The 14,826-nt window shown below is 45.8% G+C and overlaps 1 non-coding gene across 1 annotated transcript; it reads right to left on the bottom strand.

Moving 5' to 3' along the window:
• Positions 1-11,806: 11,806 nt before the first annotated feature.
• Positions 11,807-11,878, bottom strand: trnaa-agc (transfer RNA alanine (anticodon AGC)). The gene has a single exon. It is a non-coding gene; the product is annotated as a tRNA-Ala (tRNA).
• Positions 11,879-14,826: the final 2,948 nt, after the last annotated feature.

Raw genomic sequence — 14,826 nt, 5'->3', positions numbered from 1 at the left:
TAGGGCACAGGCATCCCATAATAGTCTGTTTCTTGAAGTGGCAGCATCACGGTGTTTACACATTAAAACACCTGTTCTGGTTCTGACCTGAAATCAATAACAGAGATGAAAACACTTCAGAATCAGTCAACTTGAATCAAACCCTTTTGGTTATTGTAAAGGGTTTTATAAATTTGATTTGAAACAACACTGATAGAGGAGCTAACACTGAAAGAATCAATAAGATCAGATTTCTTGGGGTCACAATAGATGAACAGTCATCCTGTGAGTCACATGTTAAACATTTATAAACCAAACTTTCATCAGGGATCACAATATCCATGTTATTAAATGTAGAGCACACACATTCATGATTTTTACTGTCAAAATGCCAAATCTCCTGGATCTGGTGGAACTGCAGACAGATCAATGACATTCAAAGAAAAGACAACCTGCAGCCAGAAAATATTCAAAAATCATTTATTGATGGAGAAGGAGCTCATAATGTAATCTATACTCATTTTTAAATAGTATCAAGATGAAAGTATCACTGTTGGTTGAACAGCATGAGTAATGTCCTCAACATGCAAAGCATTATGGGATTGATCCACTGAAATGAATCAGGTCACATCTTGATCCATATAAACTGGCTCAATATTCCAGTGACTTTATTCACTGTTCATGTAAACGAGTAAATCTGATGCTCTGGTCTGAAAGAGTATAATCTCATCAAACAATTAGAAATGGCACTCAGAGAGCGCAGACCTCCACCACAGCTCAACTCAGTCACCAACAACAATAAGAACACCATATATAATCACACAGCATTGTGATCGGGGGTGTGATCGGAGCAGAGCGCTGTGGCCTGCGGCGCCTCTCTCTGTCGCCCTGTCGCCCTCTCTCCCTGTGTGTGTGTGTGTGTGTGTGTGTGTGTGTGTGTGTGTGTGTGTGTGTGTGTGTGTTAATCTGAAAAGGAAAACCGAAAAGCAGCATAATTTATGTTAATTTACTTGATTTTAATTTGAAAATTGACCGGATTCTCTCGTATTTTCCATTCCCGACTTCCTGTCTGGTGTGATCTACTCTGTCCAGCTTTACAGCTGGTGGTCCACGGCGCGCGAGGCTCGCGGAGAAAATAGAGAGGAGCAGAGCGGCCGCGGTCCACGGTACGAGCCGCTATGCGCCTCCTGTATGAACCATCAGATAGGTTAACAGGGGCGCCGATCTGAAAGTCGGTGCGCGGCGCTTCTGCTTCCGCGCGCAGCGTGTCCTGTGTGAACCAGGCGTTTGTCCCCACCTGTCAGCTGGCCTGGCCAACTATGTGAAAGACTCCCTATCTCTCAGTGATAAAGAATCCTTCAAAAAATTCCTGGATCCAGACAGTGATCCGGATCTTCACCAAAATTTAATGGATTCTAAGTTAGCCCAAGACCCACCTTTCCACAAAGTTTCCATGCAATCGGTCCATTACTTTTTCCGGGATCTTGCTAACAAACCAACCAACCAACCAACAAACCGACATGATTACATAACTTCCTGGCAGAGGTAATAACATGTACTCATTACCTCAATATTTCACAGTGATCAGCTGTGATGAGGTCATTCTCCCTGTCTACCACCTCGTTCCCTGAATACCACCTAGTTCTCTCTTTACCATCTTGTTCCCTGTTAACCACCCCGTTTCCTGTCTGCCACCTCCTTTCCTGTCTACCACCTGGTTCAATGTCTATCAAACCATTCCCTGTGTACCACCTTCTTCCCTGTTTACCATCTTGTTCCTTGTCTACCATCTTGTTCCCTGTCTACCACCTTGTTCCCTGTCTACCACCTTGTTCCTTGTCTACCATCTTGTTCCCTGTCTACCACCTTGTTCCCTGTCTACCACCTTGTTCCCTGTCTACCACCTTGTTCCCTGTCTACCACCTTGTTCTCTGTTTACCATCTTGTTCCCTGTCTACCATCTTGTTCCCTGCCTACCATCTTGTTCCCTGTCTACCACCTAGTTCCCTGTCTACCACCTTGTTCCCTGTCTACCACCTTGTTCCCTGTCTACCATCTTGTTCCCTGTTTACCACTCCATTTCCTGTCTACAAAAGACAAAACAAAGACTGATCCTTCAACAGTGCAGATGCAGACGGTGATCTGAAGGGAAGCCTCTGTTACTTCTTGTCTCCCTCCAGAGAAGGTCGGACCTTGAGACCAAGCAATATCCAGCAGAACAAACAGCCCTGAAAATATTTGGAGCACAACAAGTCACCTGAGTGTGTTTCCTCTCAGTACTGAGGGAAATAGATGACAGTTCCCATGAAACAATGGAGAACAAGAAACTTTCTGACAGTTGTTTTACCTTCACTGCTGATGTTACGAGGATTAGGATTCAAATTTATTCTCAGTGCACATGCAAAAAATCTGAGTAACTAAAAGTTGATTGGCTTCCAAATACACACTGTGATGCAGAGAAAATCAATGATCATATAAATAAATATGTACATGCAGATTAGATTAGAACACATTAGATCAACCTTTTATAGTCTCACATGCGTCACATGTAGATGTACCATCAGCTATATGCAGGAATAATCCTTGTCAACAGATAGTTTTACTGATCTCTGTAGAGGCTGAGCTGAGAGAGCTGACGGTGTGTGAACTGTGTGTGTGTTTGTCGGCTCTGGTTTGCGGTGAGAAGCAGAAGTGAGTTCACGTTCAGGTCACGGTGACTGTTGCTGAGAAGCAGACCACTGACACAAGACGTCACTTCCTAGTTCCTTTCTCAGCCCTCCTTCCTCCAGCGCTCTGCAGGACACGTGATTTCTCTGAAGGGTGAGAAAACATTTCCTCATGAAGGAAAGAAGGTGAGAAGCTTCCAGAACAGAGCAGAAGACTTTTCATCCTCTCATTTCAAACTGCTGACTGCTCCTTTCTTCTTTTTCACCTTTTCACTTCATATTGAGACCAAAATTCAACTCATTTTGACCTGAAAATGCTTTGATCCCTCGAAGGGATGGACACACACACACACACACACACACACACACACACACACACACACACACACACACACACACACCAAGTTCATGGAAGGCCACAGCCCCACATGTTTTCCACGTCTCCCTGCTTCAACACAGCTGAAGGCTCCTCACCATGTCCAGCAGAAAGGCTGATCATGAGCCTCACTGCAAGCAGCTGAAGGAACTGAACGTCCTATATAACCACAGTCATTACATGCAGGCTGGCCAGAATTTATACAATGAAACCAGAGATGCGTCTCTTGATGCTGGAGGAGGTTAAAGGGAGCATTATGGTGGCTGACGTCAGACTCTTCATATTGGGAGAAATATCACAAGGGCAGCTAGCCAGTGTTTTCATCAGCGTTGGCACCGATCCATTTTCCTTCTGATTGGGTGAGTGATCACAGTATGTTCAGTATCAGGTATTCAGTCCCATAGAAGTCACAGAGAGCCTTACAAATGTCTTTGTCACCAAACGTGGCAGATCCAGGTGCAAAAGAGAGGCCCGTCCTCTCATGACTCCGTATGTGTCCTTTTTAAATCCATGGTTTAAAGGTTGTATAGAGGATTTTCCACGGAGGGAGAAATCCATTGACAGTTAGTCCTTTTTGAAATGCTGCGCATGCGTGACCTACACCCCCTCCTCCCCTGCTCTCTCCGGAGGACCGCCTCCTCCTTACACAGAAAGTAGCAAGTAGCATGTAGCAACTTAGCATCATAGCGCTAACACATAGCTACCAGCGTGTCCTTTTGAACAACACAAAACACAGCGAATATGAGTAAAATCCTGTACTTGTGCCAAATCCTGTCCCTGACCCGTCCCTGCTCTCGGGTGGATCAGAGGAGGACGGGGAGGTTTGTGTGGAGCTGCAGGACTGGAGCAGACTCACGCTCAGAGCTCACAGCTGGTCTGTGTGCGCTGCAGCCTGCAGACGTGAACAAACCCCCCCTCCTCCTCTCACTCTCCGGACTTTTTCATACAAGTCTTGTTTTAAGATTAAACATACATTTTCACCAAATGGCAGCACGTTGTAGCTATGATTAAGAAAAATTGTCTCAAGTCTACATGTGAAAAGGTGTTGATTGCGGCAGCAGAGCTTAGCATGGGGGGAGTGGGGTGGAGCGCACGGGGGAGTGTTGTGCCGACAACAGGAGGGGGGTACGTAAAGTGCGTAGGAGCATGACAGTTACGCTAAAAATGTAGAGAGGTTGATTGACACGTTAGAAAACCAATAGATAACGAGGCTACCTCGTTATTGATTGGCTAAAGTAATATTGATTTTACAACCTCCAGAGTTGATTGATTATCATTTTATTTTTTTTGATCATGATAAAAACAAGGCTGCTGCAGCTTAGTAACGCCATTTTTTAGCTTTAATTCATTTTTGTTAGTAATAAAGATCTTCTATACAACCTTTAAAGGAATACTCCACCCAAAAAACGATTTGGCCTCATTTTCTACTCACCCTCATGCTGAGAAACACTCTGGAGCACTTTTTGACGTTTCAAATGCAGTTGGAGATGTTTGGGGATTTTCGTTGTCAACAAACAGGGACCGACAGAGCCCGACAGAAAAAATGGTCCATAAAATCCACAAAACGTTCCCATTTTCCTTCATACTGCTCGTCCGCTGTAATCCAAGTGTCCTGAGCGCGTAACGTCCATAATTAATTCTTAACGAGGTCATTTAGTACATTTTAAGAGCCCAAACAGGGCACTCTCATACAGCTCCATTGCATGTCTGCGCGCGCACCCTGAACTACGGAAGCCGCGGCAGACCAAGCCAGACGCTTGCGCGCTTTCAGCGACTACTTTTCTAAATTGCAAGCGTACTACTGCTACTGTTTTAAAGCTTTGAATTCGGTGTCCTGCTGAAAGGGCACAAGCGTGTTGCTTGGTCTGCCGCGGCTTCCGTAGTTCAGGGTGCGCGCGCAGACATGCAATGGAGCTGTATGAGAGCGCCCTGTTTGGGCTCTTAAAATGTACTAAATGACCTCGTTAAGAATTAATTATGGACGTTACGCGCTCAGGACACTTGGATTACAGCGGACGAGCAGTATGAAGGAAAATGGTAACGTTTTGTCGATTTTATGGACCATTTTTTCTGTCGGGCTCTGTCGGTCCCTGTTTGTTGACCACGAAAATCCCCAAACATCTCCAACTGCATTTGAATCGTCAAAAAAGTGCTCCAGAGTGTTTCTCAGCATGAGGGTGAGTAGAAAATGAGGCTAAATCGTTTTTTGGGTGGAGTATTCCTTTAAGTCTGATGTCTGTCTGTCCAGAACACTGATACACAGAGCTTTTCCTTTTAATAGCTGATAGTTAGGCAGCTTAAGTCAATTTTTTTGACTGGATGGGGACAGATCTGATAAAAGTGTGAAATTTTTTCCTAGCTATCTACATCCAAAATACTTTCAATTTTTGCTAGGCCCCACATGCACAGGTCATACGGACAGCATGTACACGGCAAAATGCAATTTTTGAGGTTTCGCACTCCGAGAATAGGGAAAAATCGTCGTTACATGGAAATGATGAAATAGTAAGTGGCAAGTTGGAACTCTTAAAAATTGACATAAGCTGCATCGCTATCTGGTGGTAGATGTATGATGCACAATGGTTATTGTACATTTCTGTATTGAAACAGTGACTCTGAGGATACTCCAGAGACAAGATGATGGAAGCCCTTCCTCCCACACAGGGAGCATTATTAATTCAATTCAATTCAATTCAGCTTTATTTATGAAGTAGCAATTACAACATAGTCGTTTCTAGACACTTTTACAGAGAAAACCCAACAGATCCACATGAGCAGCATAAGCGACTGTGGAAAGAAAAAAAACTCCCTTTTAACAGGAAGAAACATTTGCAGAACCAGGCTCAGAGGTAACGGCTTTCTGCTATTCCAGTTGGGGTGAGGGGACAGAAAGAGAAGGAGATAGGACAGACAGGTTCTTGTATCTACATACATTTCATGTATAAACACAGGGTACATAGTTTACAAGAGGAACAATCATCAATGGCATGTAGCAATACAATGAAATTACAGTAGTACAATGAAATTACATTGAAATGAGAGGAGCAGAACTGGAAGCCGGTTCCACATGGTCGGAGCCCGGGGTTCAGTAAATGCTTACACTCACTGGGCCCGGGTTACCTCGATTAATCAGTGGAGCAGCTTTTTTGATTGATGCCCAATTAGAATTGCACCCATTGAATCCAGGCTGTCTCAATGGATCAGCCGCGATTGATGTTCTGTCTGCGATCCCTCAATCACGACTCTAGTCCACCTAAGAGTCAGCCTTTTCGTCCAGGGTTTTGGTGTTACAGCATTCAAACCGTGCTGTCTACCAGGCAAGCATTTGGACCACTGCTGACCAGCCCCAGCAGCAAGCACCATCCCCAGAGGGATTGGGATGGACTCTGGACAAGGACAGCAAGGCTTGGCTCACTTTTTGGACACTGCCAATAGGGGGGACAGCAGCTCAGACGGTAGAGCGGTTCGATCCCCGCTCCCGCAGGCGTAAAACTGTCGTTGTGTCCTTGGGCAAGACACTTCACCCACCTTGCATGTATGAAAGTAGTGTGAGAGTGAATGGTTGGTGGTGGTCGGAGGAGCCGATGGCGCAGATTGGCAGTCTCGCTTCTGTCAGTCTGCCCCAGGGCAGCTGTGGCTACAATAGTAGCTTACCACCACCCAGTATGGTGTGAATGGGATATTGCAGTGTAAAGCGCTTTGGGCTCTGCTAATGCAGATGAAAAAGCGCTTTATAAGTGTAGTCCATTTACCATTTACCAATAGCATCTGAAGCTTGCAGCCAACTATTCAAATGTGCATGCAAGGGTGCAAGAGGATGTGGCACCAGATGTGGTTGCAGGAAAACTTAATGGCAATGCACAAGATGGTGCAAGTGTAGCTGTGACAAATAGATCAATAGATATACACATACTTGTACCAGCTGCGGTTGCCGATGTACATGCCAGAATTGCTTTAAAGACGTTTTCCTAAATGTTGAAAACTTTAAGGGGCTGAATAAGCAGTTATAAACACTAATATTTCTGAAACAAATTAATGTTTAATTGTCATGTTAATTGATGCTAAGGAAGCAAGTTCTATACAATGTCGCAACATGATTTTTTGGCCTTTTTTTTTTGAGTTTTGTCAAACCATAAACAAATATCTCACAAAACATTTATGTTTATTGATTAAAAAATGATTTGAAATGTATCCTTTTCTGATTTTATTCACTGAATTGATCATATTGCCTTTAAATTTTTAAAACATCTTGCTTAGACATGTATATGCAGTATTTTCCTCTATTAATGGTATGGAAAAATTGATGACGTCAATTGGCCATTGGCCAAATTTGATGGGGCCTAGCAAAAAATTAATAAGTAGGGTCTACAGTATTGCCTCACAAAGTTTGACACTTTTGTCAAGTCGGTCCCCATCATATCGCTAAGCTGCCTAGCTATGATGTTTTACCCCAGTGTACTGGTGACAATAGAAGTGTCGAACTTTGAAGGCACCTTGTGTTCATGAGAGGCAGCGACATCCCAGTTAGCTATCTCATGCTCCCTGAATTCTTTCAGTCTGTCTCAGGACTTTGTCACCAACTGAAACATCACGGAAACTAGCATAATATGGAGCTTTCAATATAGGAGGGAGATAGGCAGGTAGGTAGGTAGGTAGGTAGGTAGGTAGGTAGGTAGTTAGATCGATCTTGAGGGGACAGTTGGGGCAGTGATGGTTGGTCCATCTACACATCCAACACTCCTGGCCTGTCCTCTGAGGGGCCCCCGGTGGGTTGGGAAGAACGCTCAGTGTCTGGGACGTGAGGAGGAGGAAGCAGCACAGGGCCCATGTTCGTAGGGATGGGAGCAGAGTCTGTTTACCGCTGAACCCCAGGTTACCCTGCCCTCCTGCGTGTACCCAGGACTGGCTGTCCCAAGCTCTGAGATGGGCTCTTCAACAGCTCCTGGGAATGGACCACCAGGTGGTCCTCGGCCAGGGTGATGGCTGTGTCCAGGTCGCTGGGCTAATGCCAGCACACGCACTCTGCCGTCCTCATCAGCAGCCCATTCAGGAACTGCTCTGTAATGATTGTGTCCATGATCCTCTTCTCCTTGGTTGCCACGCTCAGCCACAACCACCGAGGCATGGCATCTCTGAGCTTGAAGGCGAAGGCAAAGAGTTGCCCCGCCTTTCCGAGGCTTCTTCCCTAGAATGTGTGGTGCTGGTCCTCCGGTGTGAGTCCAAGTCTGTCCAGAACTGCCCTCTTGTCATCTTGGAAGCTCCGGGCTACTGTCTGCACTTCCTGAGTCAGAAAGGGGAGCAGCTTCACTGCCCACTCAGTCGCTGGCCACCCGCATGCTTCCACTGTGGCCTCAAACGTCTCAATGAACGTCTGGGGATCGTCTGTCACTGTCATCTTGAGAAGAGCGAGGCCGGCAAATGGAGAGACTCTGTTTGTGAACCTTCCGACTGGGACAGAAGACCATCTGGGAACTGGATCTGCTTTTCCGTACCAACACTGACTTCAGGCATCCCTGGTTCATGGCAGGCTGTTCCTGCTGTATCCTGGCCACGTCTGCCGTCATTCTGGCCAGCACCTCCACAGGCTGCACCGGCTGCGTCTCTGAAATCTCCTGCTGGTGTGTTGGGCACCAATGTAACGTCAGTTTGCCAGCACAGGTGCAACACAGACCGTTTAATTTTTCCTCCCCAAGCCTTAGACAGACAAGTGACCTTTTGGAGTTCCTTCACAGGACCGTCTGGCACTCATCTTCATCTAAGCCTCAGAGCATGAAGAAGAGAAAAGAGGCTTTATTTAATGTAATATCTTATCAAGACCAAAATTCAGGAAGTTTATATAGAGTCAAGCACACACATGCACACGTACATAGACATACACATGTGCATACATGTAGATGCACACTTGTATACACATACACACATACACAATATTCAACCCAAACTGTATAAATTGTAAACATAGGGCAGCTGCCCTTTTACTTTATCTTTCAAATAATTGTGTCACGGTGCGAAGATGGAAGGACCCACGCGCAGGCAGCCAGGCACAGTTGAGCTTGCTTTATTAGCAGGAAACAGGAATGCAGGGCACAGGCAGGGACACAGGAGTACACGGACAACCCACAACACACCGACCAGGACAAGTGAGGGATGCAGGCTTTAAATAAGGTAGACACAGGTGAGGCACATTAGGGCACTAACGAGGTAGGAGACCAGGCAGGAGAACATGAGGAACAGACAATCAGGAGAGACAGGGCATGCAGAAATGAGAGAGACAAAACCAAAACCGGCCCAAAACCGGTTCACACAGGACGCGCCGCGCAGCGAGTTTCAGATCGGCGCCCCTGTTTACTATCTGATGGTTCATACAGCGACTTGCGCCGTGGACCAAGGCTGCTCCGCTCCTCTCTATTTTCTCTGCGAGCTGCACGTACCGTGCACCGCCAGTTGTAAAGCTGGACAGAGCAGATCGCACCAGACCAGACAGGAAGTCGGGAACGGAAAATACGAGAGGATTAAGTCAACTTTCAAATTAAAATGAAGTAAAATTACATAAATTATATTGCTTTTTGGTTTTCTTTTTCAGATAAACACACACACACACACACACACACACACACACACACACACACACACAGGGAGAAAGGGCGACAGGGCGACAGACAGAGGCACCGCACGCTGCAGCGCTCCGCTCCGATCACACCCCCGATCACAATGTTGTGTGATTATATATGGTGTTCTTATGGTTGTTGGTGACTGAGTTGAGCTGTGGTGGAGGTCTGTGCTCTCTGAGTGCCAATTTCTAGTTTGTTATGTTTTGAAAATCATATTGAAGTCATTATTTAATGCAGAGAATCATATTTCTGGTCAAATCTAACTATTAAGCACAAATCACACCTCTAAATAAACAAAAAAAGAAAAGAAACTGTCAGTCCATCACGTGTCTTTGTGACATTATTTACATGACCACTAGGAGGTGCTTGATGTTGTCAAAATGTACCTCATGGTCGCATTTGAGGCATGAATTTACAACCACTGTGCTCGTTTTCTAGGGGAGGACAGTCTTGGACCACCAGTCGTCATATTAATGTGATTCTTGCAAGGGTTTTGTCAGTGTTTCACTGAACTCACAGAACCCAGTAGAATCCTCCAACAGAACATGCTGTGCTTTCACCTGCTGTGACTCTCCTCATGCTTTCTATTTGGAGTTCCACTGTTCCAGGCTGAGAGTCTGAACAGAGGCCAAGAGAAACTTTTCACTGCTCAGTCAGTTGTTTTGGTGACTCTAAAACCTGTTTTATGCTGAATGCGTCTGCCTGAGGAAAGTGACATCATTTCAGCAGCCACGCCCCTCAGCAACCATGATCCCATCAGCAGCCACGCCCACTCAGCTGCCACGCCCCCTCATTTAAACAGTTTCTACTCCATCCACCTCCAATTTTTCTAACTGCAGAGAAAGAAATACAGAAAAAAGGGGAGAAGCTGCAGAGTACTGAAGATTTGGTTTGAAAGAGACTAGAAAATCTAGAAAAGGAGAAAAACTCTTACAGGGAGCCTGAAAACACAAGATGTGGCTCTGCTGTTGATGACGAGCTGGAAAATGTCACAGACCAGCAAAAGGAAGCAGTCAAATTTTAAATCTGCCAACAGCTTTATGAGGCTATTCAGCTTGATGGGTTGGAGTTGATACCAGATCACAACAAACACTCAGCTGTTGCTGTGTCAAAAATCTGCCTCATGTTTTGACAGACAGCAAACAGCCTGAGAGGACGGAGGAGATGCAGCTGCTGGTGGATTCACACACACACACACACACACACACACACACACACACACACACACACACACACACACACACACACACACCACACACACACACACACACACACACACACACACACACGCACAGTCTCGTATTTCTATCCTTGTGGGGACCTTCCATTGACTCCCATTCATGTCTAGCCCCTAACCCTAACCCTAACCCACACCACAATAAAGCCTAACCCTAAAGAAATGTTTTTGCACTTTTACTTTTTTCAGTAACAACAACATGGTCAAGAAAACACTGTTTCTCCTACTTAGGACCAGAAAAAGGTCCCCACAAGGCACGTCGTTCCACGTTTTGCTATCCTTGTGGGGACATTTGGCCCCAACAAGGATAGAAACACGAGAACACACACACACACGCACACATGCACACATACACACACACTTGGCCCTTGTGTGTTCCAGCTTCAGTCACTGTGGACGTGCACACCTGGCTGTATGTCTCAGCGGACCTGCTCAGTGTTGTCCCCATGTCCGTCCACAGAGCTGTGGTCTCCTGTTGTCCTGGACTCCTCCAGCATCTCCACTGCTTCTCCTCTGTTGATCAGCAGCTGGTGAGCATCACTCCAGTCAGCAAAGCCGTCCTCTGCAGATCAATAAAGACTAATGTGGAGAGGGGCTTTCCAGCTGTTTTAAAACAGCTGCATTAGAGTTAAAACAGCTTCACTCGTCCTCCGCTTCCTTTTGTATGTGAACTGATGTTGATCCAGATGTGGCTCCAGCTCCATATGAAGCTCCTGAATTAACAGTTTCTCCAGTGGTTTGAGAAGATGAGAGGTGAGAGCCACTGGTCTGAAGTCATTGTTGACCTGGGTTCCTGCTTCCTGAGAACCAGAATGAAGACTGATCTTCTCCAGAGCTCTGCTGCTGAATGACTGTCAGTGGAGAGCTGGAAGAGTTGATGCTGAGCTGGAGTGAGTTCCTCTGCTGAGGTTTTACAGTCATACACTGACATAAAGCTTGGAGATGCTGGGGATTGATCCCAGGACCTCATACATGCTAAGCATGTGCTCTACCACTGAGCTACATCCCCTGTCTTTCCACTCCTGGATTTCTTCTTTAACTGAATCAGCTCACAGTGAGGACAACTCCTGAGAAGCAGATCTTCACCATTCACTGTCAAAGCTGTGATTGTGTTGTGTGTCTGGTTGCTGTCGGTGTGTATTGGTGGAAGGCTCTGGGTTCACTGTTAACAATGGGAGGATTGGACATTCGTATGGACAGACCACCAAGCTGGACTGTTGTTACTGAGAAATGTCATGAGAAAACTCAAAAACAGCTGTTTTTAATGAGAAAACGACCTCATTTAAACACAAAATTTAAAAAAAATGATGTCTGAGAGACTAATGAGGAGAAGCCAACAGATGGTCACACTCAGGCTTGGTTGAATGATCAGTACAGCAAGCTGGGAGGAGGAGTGGCCATCAGCAATAAAGTAAGTCACTACTATGGTTCTGATACATCTCGATTTACAAGATTTGTTTTTTTTTTTTTTTTGTTTGTTTGTTTTTTTAGCAGTCGACTACGGGTGAATAGAAGGGACAAAAAGGCTTGTGATTAAAATGCAATTCAAATATTTAATGTGTTCTGAATTAATCTAATCATGAATAACGCATCAACACTGACAGCCTGAGTTCTGATACATGTGTGTTTACAACAGCTTTAGAGGAACATGATGGTTAGATAGATAGATAGATAGATAGATACTCTGTGTGTGTGTGTGTGTGTGTGTGTGTGTGTGTGTGTGTGTGTGTGTGTGTGTGTGTGTGTGTGTGTGTGTGTGTGTGTGTTTAGGTTCATGTCCAGCTTGTGCCTCTCTTGGTTGTTGCTCCTCACTCTGTTCTTTCTTCTGCTGCTCGGGGAGCTCAGCTGGATCTCTCTGCTTCCACTAGAGGGAGACTGTAACTCAGTCAGAAGAGATGGAGGGAGAACAGTGTTGAGTCCAGTAAAGTCTGCACACAGAGATCTGCATGCAGAAACCAGGAGAAGCTAATCTGGGTAGTCTGTGGAAACACTCTGATCAGCAACAGTAAAAGTTCTGTTTCAGATGAAGCTCCAGTAAAATGAGAATTCTAATGCTGAGAAATCCAGGCTTTCACTGTGAACTCTGGGTGTTTAGTAGTTCCTGATAAACTCCACATAAAGTCTGGTCTCATGAAGTTTCCACTGGTCCTGAAACCTGCAGCAGATCTCTGAGAGCAGGTAGAACTCAGCACAACACTGGAGGTTGAGGTGAGAAAACATGTTGAGAGTGTTCTAGAGCGTAAAGAAATTCAGCGTTCTTCAGGAGAACCTTTAAACTATGGAGAGTAAAGTGTCCCGGTGTTTCCACCAGATAACAGTAAATGTCTGTCAATCCATCCACAGTGAGGGTCGTCAACCCAGGATCCTGCTTCAAACTGTCTGGATCAGTAAAACACTCCTTTCTGACTGAGACCTCAGTTTCCTAACATTCTGCTCCGAGCTTCAACCCAGAAATTGAAAACTTGAAAAAGTCTGGCGCTCGCGGTGAAGAACGCGAGCACGTGACCATTACGTCAGCGTGACGCCATGACGCCCCCCACCATGTCATTTGAGTCATAGCTCATCCTGCTCCACCCTTCTGGTTCGACGGTGAGAACACGATTCAGTAGGTGTGTTCACGAAAGCCAGAGGTAGATGGAGCTAGACGAAGCAGACGGCGCAGCCATGGGGCGGAGTTATAAGTCAGCCTCCAACTCGGACAAAGCTATGTTCTCCATGGTCGTGTTTCTCATGACTCCCACAGTGGGGGGTGTCCGGGGTGTCAATGCCCCCCCGCCTGTGCCTCCTTGCCCCCCCTGGCTGTCAGAGGGTAATTTATTTTTTCTTATTAAAAACAAAAGAATTTCTTTCGTGTGTCACATTGTGTTAATTAATATTCAGTTAACTGAAATAAATAAAATGTAAAAAAACCAATAATTTTAAGTTACGTTTCGACTTCTGTCATGTGACGCGTGCGTGCTGCTGCAAGTGCAGACCAGGCGTCAAGGGGGGGCAGACTGCCTCGCCCCCTCAGTCAAAATATAGTATTTCATTAAAAAAAAAAAAAAGTTTTCAGTCTATTATGTCCTTAAAAAACAACAGCGAACTCGGCTGGTTGGGTCAAATCAATATGAAGTGTTGTGCTATTCAAAATTCCAAAAAAGAGGAGACTGCAGCTCTGCTGAAGGTGAGAGCTGCTTATTTTATCATTTGTTTTTTTACTATTTGTGCTTTTTAGCAATGTGGTTAATGATCATACGTTGTTGGACACGGTAGAACTGTGGTTGATCTGATCTGTGGATGCCGTTTTTGTGTTGCTCCGTTACTTTTTTGCCACCAATGCGCGCCCCCCCCCCCCCCCCCCCCCCCCACAGACACACACACACACACACACACACACACACACACACACACACACACACACACACACTGGGCTGGAGCGGGGACTGGATGTTTATTTATGCAAATAAAGCCTGTTGTCATCAAACTGATGAGGAGTGGGCTCGGGTCCAATCCCCTGCCTGTATGAAACAGAGAGGTGGGCCAGGTAGCCGCGGTGAGTTGCTCTCCAGCAGCTCACAGCGGCTCCTCTGTGACCGATCTCGTTTGGGTCTCGTGAGTTTTCGATGCCCTACGTAGGTCCTACGTATCAGTGACGCCGGGCCAAATCTGGGCGGGGCGGCTCAAAAGTCTTAAAGGTCTGCCTCTGGCTTTCTCATGTCGAACGCACCTAATTATTTCCAGAAAGGGGTCCTGGCTCCACCCAAGATGGTATGAACATGCCCTCATGTGACGTCATGTTCCTGAACTTCACCCCCATCAAAGGTAAGTGGTTTTTAAACACAAGTTGTTCCAAGAAGGAGAACCTCCCCATCCCTGGGTGGACTCGAACCACCAACCTTTCAGTTAACAGCCGACTGTGCTGACCTATTGCGCCACAGAGACAGCTGACTGATAGAATAGGCGTGGCCCATTTTT

The sequence above is a fragment of the Salarias fasciatus genome (genome assembly GCF_902148845.1).
Source record: "Salarias fasciatus chromosome 23 unlocalized genomic scaffold, fSalaFa1.1 super_scaffold_20, whole genome shotgun sequence".
NCBI lineage: Eukaryota > Metazoa > Chordata > Actinopteri > Blenniiformes > Blenniidae > Salarias > Salarias fasciatus.
This window is presented reverse-complemented; position numbering and strand designations above follow the sequence as displayed.